The sequence below is a fragment of the Amphiprion ocellaris genome, chromosome 15 (assembly GCF_022539595.1).
Source record: "Amphiprion ocellaris isolate individual 3 ecotype Okinawa chromosome 15, ASM2253959v1, whole genome shotgun sequence".
Classification (NCBI taxonomy): Eukaryota; Metazoa; Chordata; class Actinopteri; family Pomacentridae; genus Amphiprion; species Amphiprion ocellaris.
The window spans coordinates 8,847,285-8,856,681 of record NC_072780.1 but is presented as its reverse complement, the minus strand read 5'-3'; positions in this window follow the sequence as shown (position 1 = coordinate 8,856,681).

The window sequence follows — 9,397 nt, the reverse complement described above, 5'->3', positions numbered from 1 at the left end:
AAGTGCTGATAGCTCTTTTCCTCTGCACAAATGTGACTTGTCACAGTGAGAAAAGCAGACTAAAGTGTCCCAGTGACCCATGGCAGGGTGGCAGTCAGCCCATAGCAGCTAAACCCAATTCACTCATCATTAATTCCATCATTTACTCACAGTTAAATTTAAGAGAGACGTATTTCCATCTTGTTTCGTCTGCTAACATGGTTTTGAACACAATTTGCATTTGTTATGTCCCTGCAGACACGATCAATAATTAATGCAACACATCAGCTGTGAATAAGCTGTCAGAAAGAGCTGCATGCCAGTGACCTTCAAACTGACACACAAATGAATTATGGATGAAGTATTTTCTGATGTATATTAGCAAACTATCCAATCTAGCTGCATTTAACACATGTTTAAATAACACTTCCTCAAGGTAAACAGACCCTAAATGACTAAGAATATGCAACAGAGGGCAGCACAGCCTGCATCCTGGAAATGCAGTACAGGCTGTGCACATGCTGAGTAATTTATGCCGTCAGAACATGATGAAAATCAGTCAGTGAGGTGTTGACGGATTATTTCTACAGCATCTTCTATCAAAAGTTTGTCCGTCTATCTAATAAAGACCACAGACAGACTGAAATGGTGCACTTTAATCAGGTTGAATTCTTTAAAAAAGAGAAGCTAACACATGAAAGTGGCACCAACAAAAGAAGAATATTTAAAGCTGCAAGCAGCAGTGAACAGTCCTTGCATCCTTCCTGGTCAGCGAATCCAAGCATGTCCACCAGGTGGCGCTGGGACTATGAGTGTATTTCGGCCTATGTATCTGGTGAAGGCTGGATTCTAATCACTCATGTAAAGATTCAGGCAGATTGGAGCATGTACAGGCCAATTACACAGCATTTGCTGTTTCATGGTGAATTGTCGAAATTCCGACAGCCGCCATTTCCACACCATCAGAGTTTTATGGAGCATTTTGATAACTTCTGATCACCCATGCCTGGTGTACATCCTGGCCAATTTTCAGCTCTCTCAGGGTTAACCTGTTTGACTTTATAGCTATTAAAAATGTCGAAAAATGACCCAAAATCGTTGAAAATATGACACATAATTCAAAATGACTGACTTCCTGTTGAATTTTGAGCATGGATATCAATTACATTTTTGTGCATTTTGACGAGTTGCATATGGTTGTCAAATTTCACAAGTCTAGGTGACACGTACTGGCTGTAGTAAATGTTTGAAATTTTTCAGGTGGCGCCATGGAGCAATTTTGCCACAGACGTGTAATTCCCATAAAATATCAAATTTGTCGCTTGTCCTGATGTCTGCCTCCGAAGTTTTCCCAATAAGCACAAGAAGATAAGAAGAGTGGGAGTTGATGAAATCCTTGTAAACCTCCTTATGAACTGGGTTATAATTGAGTACCTTTATTAAATCCACAGAAATGAGCTTAATTGAAATGTGATGGAGCTTCAGGCTGGTGTTTGGCCCATTATTACTGTACAACACTTCAGCTTCCTCCAGTCTGCTAACTTTTCATCACAGTTCCAACTAGGTGGCAGTAACTCGCACATCACGGTTCAGATTGAAAGCTGTTCCTCAGGCAGAGTGAAGTCAGAGATCCGTCTCTCTTCACTGAGTTATTACTGTAATACTTTGTCTGCAGAATGAAAGAGATAGTTCACACTTTGGTGCTCATTTTTAAACTAAAATAACTTGTTTGTTGTGCTGCCAGCTTACAAAGTTTACTTCAGCTTGATTATTTGTTGCATCGGTGGAGATTCTGAACCAAAGACTGCTCAGTGGCTGTTGTTCTGATATTTACTGATCATATCGCAGCTGATTGTCCTCAGAGTCACCATGATTACATTTACAGAACGAGCTGATCTGGAAGACTGAATAATTCAAAAAAATAGACCAAATGACAAAAAAGAAAGAATCAGTTGTCCGTGAATCCGTGTATATTTTGGCAATTGGATTTTCCGTTCTCAAATGAGTGGTTATTTGAATACAAAAAATAAAATTGAAATACAGGGCGTTTTTCCTTTTCATGATCAAAAAGGGATACACGAAATTTTAAAAATGCTTTGATTTTCATTTTATATTTAGAATAACAAAAAAATAAAATCAATAAGAGACAGAAACGAAAAGAGTCCGTTTTTTAATTTTCCGAGACCGGAAGTGGTCATCAGCACGTGTGTAGCCAAACGACAACAAGATTCTCAGAGGAGGAGCCACAGAGCAGTGATTGGTCAGACCATAGACAGATACAGAAGACAGCTCGCTAGCGGATCTAGTCTGCTATGTATATCTATGGTCGGCACGTCTGGTAACGTCTCTGGCTGCTGTTGACCTTATTTTTTGGAGTAAAACACGGTAAGAAGATAAATACTTCTAACCAGTAGCGTTGTTTTGTTGTACGTTAAGTCAGCGACTTGTGAAGAGTTGTGTTTTGCCGTGTTTGAGCAGTTGGTCCGGACGCGTTAGCTAGCTAAGCGGCTAAGTTAGCTAGCGGGCTAATTAGCACAGGTGGCTAACTTACCGCTGAACACCTGTGTTAGTTGCTGCAGCAGCTGTACGTCATTATTAGAATGAACTTCTCAACCTGTGTATCTCTGCTGTGTATTTTAGCTTTTAAAAACGTTATTTTACTTTAAGGTTAACTGAAACCCGTTCAGCAACACTGAAGTTTAACTTTCAGCTGTTTGAATAAAACTGCGCTTAACATTGCGCAACATTACCTCTCTGAATCTCCATAATTTCATTAAATTCCTTCACTCTTCCACTGCTCAAGTTTAATCCAGTATATAAAGTGACATTAATAGTGGATAAACTAACAACCAGCCATTGTATTTATTTATTATTGCATGATTTGTAGTTAAAAATGAGATGAAACATCCTACTTTTGGATCTAGATGTCCTTGTGAAGCACTTGTGAATCGCCTTGTTGTTGAAATGTGCTATATAAATAAACTAACTTTAACTTTAGAACTGCACAAGCCGTTCATTTTCAGTATAATTTGCGATACCTGTTATCTCTGACTGAGGCTTTAGTTTTTGTTGAGCTGATTTACACGTAGAAACTTTGTTCAGGAAGATTTCTCAGTAGCTCAGAGGACAGGCTGCTTTTTACACAACCTTGTAAGAGAATGTCTGTCAATGCTTTCAGCAGAATTTAGAAACACAACACTTCCTAAACAGATATTTTGAGGCTGTGAGGTTGAACGTTTGAGAGTATATCAGTGTGTTTGTTTGTGGTCTTTCTGTTTCTAGGTGGAAGCTGAATTAGTGAGGATGACTCCTGCTCCTGTCATCTCTAAGCTCCTCACACATCTTTACCTGCACATGAGGAAAATCACTGTAGAATGCAGGTATGTTTGTCATTATTATAAAAAGATGTTGCCTGGTGACCTGTCAGAAACCCATTATACAGAGTCAGCCAAAATAATGTTTACACACATCAGGAAAAGAAAAACTTGCATAAATATTTCAATACCAAATTTATTCAGACATCACGAGATTAATAAAAGTTATCTTTGGCCTCTACAATTACAAGAGGTGCTCAAAGTGGTGGCCACTGGCTTCCAGACATTTCTGTTGTGTTGTAGACATCACTTGTTGATGCTCCATTCATGAGGGTAGCGCCATCTTTGGGAAAACATCGTACAACAGGACACAGAGTTATCCTGATTTGATCAAACTTAGAAAGAGGAATCTATATGTATAGAAGTACTTATACAAATGAAATATTTATAAAAGTTTTTATTTTCCTGATGTGTGTATACATTATTTTGGCTGACTCTGTGAACTTAATGAGAACAAAACTGTCATTTGTTTGTTGCTCTGAAAGCTTGTTTAGTGAAAACCAGCTGGTGTTCTGCTTTGAAACAAACTGCTGTTGAGGTCTGTGTTTTTAGGTTTAACCCCACAGTTCCTGAATGAATTGATAGTTTGTTTTGTAACCGATAGTTACTGATGTCAATTTTTAATAAAGTTCATGCTAATTTTATAAAATGATGAAAGTGAATAAATTGTATTTCTGTGATCTGTGTTTGATTTCTGTCTTTTCTCCTGTCATCCAGATGTTCAGAGGGAGATGATGCCACATCTGGTCCAGCTGATGGAAGGTCTTGAAGTTCTCTGACTGGCCTGGACTGAAGATGGTCCTCTCACTGGATTTAAGGTTCAGATGCTCAGTAACAAACTCCACCAATGTGCCAACAGGGAAGCTTTAGGTTTATTAAATGTTGCTATGAAGGTTTCGCTGTTTTTCTTGTGAATGCAATGTGCTCCAACTCGAAACTTGAATTAGAACTTAGAAGTAAATCCTTCCCACTGAAAGGATTTAGTTGCATTAATAACCTCATAACATTCTAATTTTATTCTCAGTCTTGTTGGAAATAGAATCTCCTGTATTGATTCAGGTAAAAACTGAACTTCATCAGCATGTTGGAGCAAAACAACCAGATGAAAACTGTGATGGTGTTGGATTGTCAGACCATAATGTTGCAGCTCAAAGCAGCTTTTCTAGCTCAGTTCATTCTGACATTCAGCTATGAATCAACACAGCAGATGGTGATCCATGCTGTGGAAATCTCACATCTCCTGATTTAATGGAGCTGCTTTGCACTTTTTACACGGTTTACTCACCAACACTTTATTTAATAAAAGTCCCATCTAGTTTTTATGAGGAATGTGAGGTTTTAATTTCTCTGTGAATAACTGCAGTCTAATGCAACAGCTGGAGTTGTAACATCTGTCCTGATATTGATCATGAAGTATTGATCAGAATACTTATGGTCAGCAGTCATCCCTGAAGTTTTACATTAAAAGCTTTACTTGTGTTGTGAACTTTGGTAAGAAGCAGAAACTTCAGCGTTGCCATGGATACATGAGTGTTAAATTCTGTCCATGTTTCCATTTTGGGAAATTCAGTCCAGCAGATGAGTTTGTTTTTACTTCCAGCTACCATTCCAGAATGTGGAGGAATTTAGTTCTCACAATCACAGAGAGCAAATATTATCTGAAGTCGGGTATTGTTGTTTATCAGCACAATACAAAAAGATTCATGTTAGAAATATTCCAGTTAAGACTCTAGAATATCATGATTTATGTAAATTTACCTCAATAATATGAATGTTCAGGTTAAGATTGTGCAGTGATATTTATTATGTAAGTTTAGCTGATTAAAGTTTATGACTCTGCACTAAAATATTATTTAAATTGACATCATTATTATAATATTTAGGGTCAGACCCTACAGTATTGAGATTAAGAAATCAAATATTCTATAAAATGAAAAACACTGAACTCATTTGGATATATTTTAAGTGAGACTCTACAATATTATTTGACACAATATCTATTTAAATTCAAAATTTTTAATAATTTTCATGCCAAACATTTACTGGGACTGATTTAAATATTAAAAATCAATCCTTTCTAATCCTCTGCCTGTACGCTTCAAGCCCTGAGCCTTAAATAGAAACACACAAGTATCTGATTGAGGAACTTCTGCAGAGTCCTGGTTCAGAACATGATGATAGAATTATAGACAAACTTTAACAAAAGCTGCCTGAGAGTTTACAGGTTTTTATGTTGGATTTTTTCAGTAATTTAATGAGCATTATCAGCAATAATCAAGTGTTCATTTGATGAACTTCATTTCCTAAAACATCCAGAATTGGAGCTCATATCTTTGGCAGCTGTAAAGTTTCTGCTCCTTCAAAGTTCACAACACAATGAATGAATTCCTAAAACACTCTCAGTGCTGGAGAGCGTTTGATGCTGAAGCAGTGATCAGTTTTTCTGTTTCTTCTCCGGAGATGCACAATGAGGGACGTCTGCAGAGACTGAGAAAGAGTCTCACCACATCCTGACATGAGGAAAAAGACTTTATTGAAGACTACAATGAGAAAAACTATCAGACAGCAGACGGCTGCATTCAAGGTGAGCTCTGAACATTTGATCTGGAACAGGAATTCAATAACGGCAGCATGAGCTTCATTTCAGTCTGTAGCTGCTGAATTCATGGATGAATCATCTGGCACTAGAGAAGAAGACCATCAAACATCCACGTCAGCTGATGGAGGTCCAAGAGTCTCACCCAACAAACAACCTACAGAGTGAAGACCTCAAATCTGATTGGACGGCCTCCTATTCAGCCACACGTGTGAACAAATGCCTCTAAGCTGATTTGTTTTCTAAAATAAATCTAGTTTGAGTCCTAATCTATGCCTGTGTGTTTGCTTCTTTACACCGCTGTTAACAGTTTACGCTGTTAGATTGTTCCAGACAAGACAAGTAAAAGATTCTTCAGAGTCGTTCTACCATGAGCCTGACAGGAAGAACTCCAACAGCTACTGAATGTTCCTGTGGTCCCTTCAAGGCTACAGGAGGAGCCCTACGAGGACGAGCCGGTCCACCTGATGGCGGCCAGTCGCTGCGGTTCAAAGCCAACACCGACTACGTGGACTTCTACTGGACCACACGGAGGCCTTCAAACCGGACCAACAAGTTCATCGACTCCCCGACTCGTGGGTCTGAGGACGCCGCCGAGCCTCGGCCCAGCCGGCCGCCTGTCTGTGGGTGTTTGAGTGCTGAGAGGTTTGTGGATGCATGTGAACGTGTCTGTGTTGAAACAGCAGCTTTTGACTCAGTAACGCCGGTAAAAACCAAGAGCTCCTTTATTTGTGACTTCCACTAAAAAAAATGATGAAAATAAGTTCGTCAGGGTTCTGACTGATAACAGATTATTAAATAATGAAAATAATAGTTTAAATATTCCTTTAAACAATCCTTTTAGGTCTACATTTCCTTTACACTGACTTCTTGGTATATGTACAAGTATTTTGGGTGGAATATACCATTAAGCCCAATGTTCAAGGCTTCTTCTGGGAATATACCATTAAACCAACGTTTTAGGTAAATGTTCCAGGATGTTGAGTAGAATATACCATCACATAAACCTTTTAGGTCTACATTGGAAGATTTTAGAGTAGAATATTACTCCAAACCATCCTTTAGGTCTACATTTAAGGTGGAATACTCCTTTACATCAAGATTTTTTGGTTTACATTGAAGGATTTTAGCTGGAATATTCCTTTGAATGAACTTTTTAAGTTTATGTTCAAGGATGTTGGATGGAATATACCATCAGACCAACCTCCAAGGTCTACAGTAGTGAATTTTAGGTGGAATATACCATTAAACTCACCTTTTAGGTCTACATTGGAGGATTTTAGGCAGAATTTTCTTCCAAACCATCTTTTAGGTCTACATTAAAGGATGTTTAGGATGGTATATTCTTCCGAACCAACTTCTCAGGTCTACATTTCAGGTGGAATATTCCTCCATACTAACTTTTTTGGTCTACATTGAAGGATTTTTTCTAAACCACTCTTTTGGGTCTATATTTGAGGTTTTAGGTGGAATATTCCTTTTAACCAGCCCCTCAGGTCTCTTTGAGGATTTTGGATTGAATACTCGGTTAAAGCAACATTTTAGGTCCATGTCCAAGGATTTTTGGTGGAATGTTCCTTTAAGATGGATGTTTGAGGACCTTGTAGGTGGAATACTTCCTGAAACCAACCTTTTAGGTCAACATTCAAAGATTTAAGGTGGAATATTCCTTTAAACCAACCTAAATTTCATGTTTTGATCATTATCAAGTGAGAAACCTCAATCCAGACTCCTCATAATGACGTTTGAGATTTATGCTGCTGTTATTTGTTTAGTCCAGACTAAATGACAGAAATCCACAACTATAATTTTATTTCAGGACTCGGTTATTAAATGTCAAAACAATCCATGTGACTCTAAAAACTCAACAGCTTTACAAACTCTAAGATTAAACTCTCCACAAGGATCCAAAATAAGTTGGACTTCTACATGAGAGCTTTAGTTATTCTTCATCTACTTCCTGAAAAGTTTGGTCAATAAAAAAGACAAAAACTAATATTTTCAGCTGAACTAAAGACAGACTTTGTGATTTTTCTGCTCACATGTTGTGTTGTTGTAAACTTACTCTTTCAAATAAATAGCTGCCTAACCCCCTGGAAACCAGCGTTTGTCCTGTTTTTGTGTTGCTCCTCGGCGACCCTAGACAGCCGGGTCGTAATGTTTTTTGAGCAACACACCATACTATGACGTTTTTACAATGATGGTTCTACTATGGGACCAGTTTGACATGTTCAGGCGTTCTTTGTGTGAAAACTCTGAGATTTCAGGTATCAGAAGGTGGTTTTCAACTTTCTTTGTTAACTTTCTGCTTCAACTTTAAACTAAATTTCCTTCACTAACCCAGCCCTCTGGACTTCCAGTAAGCTGTGTTCCTATTGGCTGTCCAGGTGGCTGCTTGGTGTTATCAGGAACACCTGAGCAGCTCAGTGTCTTCCTGCTTTATTTAGCTGCAGACAAACATTTCCTCTGATTCTCTTCACCAGTGAACCAGATTTGGCTCCATTGCTTTAGTTTGTTTTTTAGGCGTTGGCTTGCAGCTTCCAGCAGTAAAATCGTCTTTAATGTGTTTCTTGGTGTGTTTTAGGGCTTTGTACTGGATAGTTGTCTTGGTACATGTGGTTCTTTCACCACAGTTAGCACATGGTGCTAATGTGTGCAGTGATTAGTGGATTTAGTGCAGGTGAGTTGTGTCTTTATCTTGGCTGTAGTGAGTCTTTAGAGGTTTTTGGTCAGACACATTCTGTATTCTTGTTTGTGAACCAAGGTTGGCTGTCCAGAAGGTAAGAGTTCCTGTCCTGATTCTCTGTTCTCAGAGGTTCTCTGGTAGGCTGCAGGAGACTTTAGCGTTTGGGTTGTGCTAGTTTGGTTTTAGTACGGTTTCATTTGGACAACTATATTGAGGCCCCTCCATGTGGTTTAGTGAGGTTTTCTGCAACAGTTCTACATAGCAACCTGCAGCAGAAGAGACTTTGAGAGCTTTTAGGAAGTTCTGGAGACCAGACTTTAGAGCAGCAGAAACATTTGTCAGCAGTTTGAGCAGGAGAAGGTGAGCTTCAGAGTAGAAATGAGATGGAAACCTTCTTGACCCATGTGGTGAGGTCCTGTACCAAGAGTTTGAGCAGGTTGTGAAGAGTCTGTAGTTCTTTGGTCTGAAAGCACAATAGTCAACTCATTAAAGGAGAAAACAGGAGATATTGTTGGTTCTTCTGTCACTCTGCAGTTTCCAGTTTCCTTAGACTGAATATCAAGTTTGTATTTTAAATGATTTACCATGTGAGCCCAAGAAGACTTCAATAAACTCCCTCCATCCCCTGGACACAACATATTTTATTACCATGTTAAATCTTTTTTTTAAAATATGTTTTTCAGTTTTAATCATAGTTTTAGCATAGTTTTTCTCTTCGCTTGTTTAGTTTTGTCATCTGTGTGAAAGGTGCTAAATAAATAA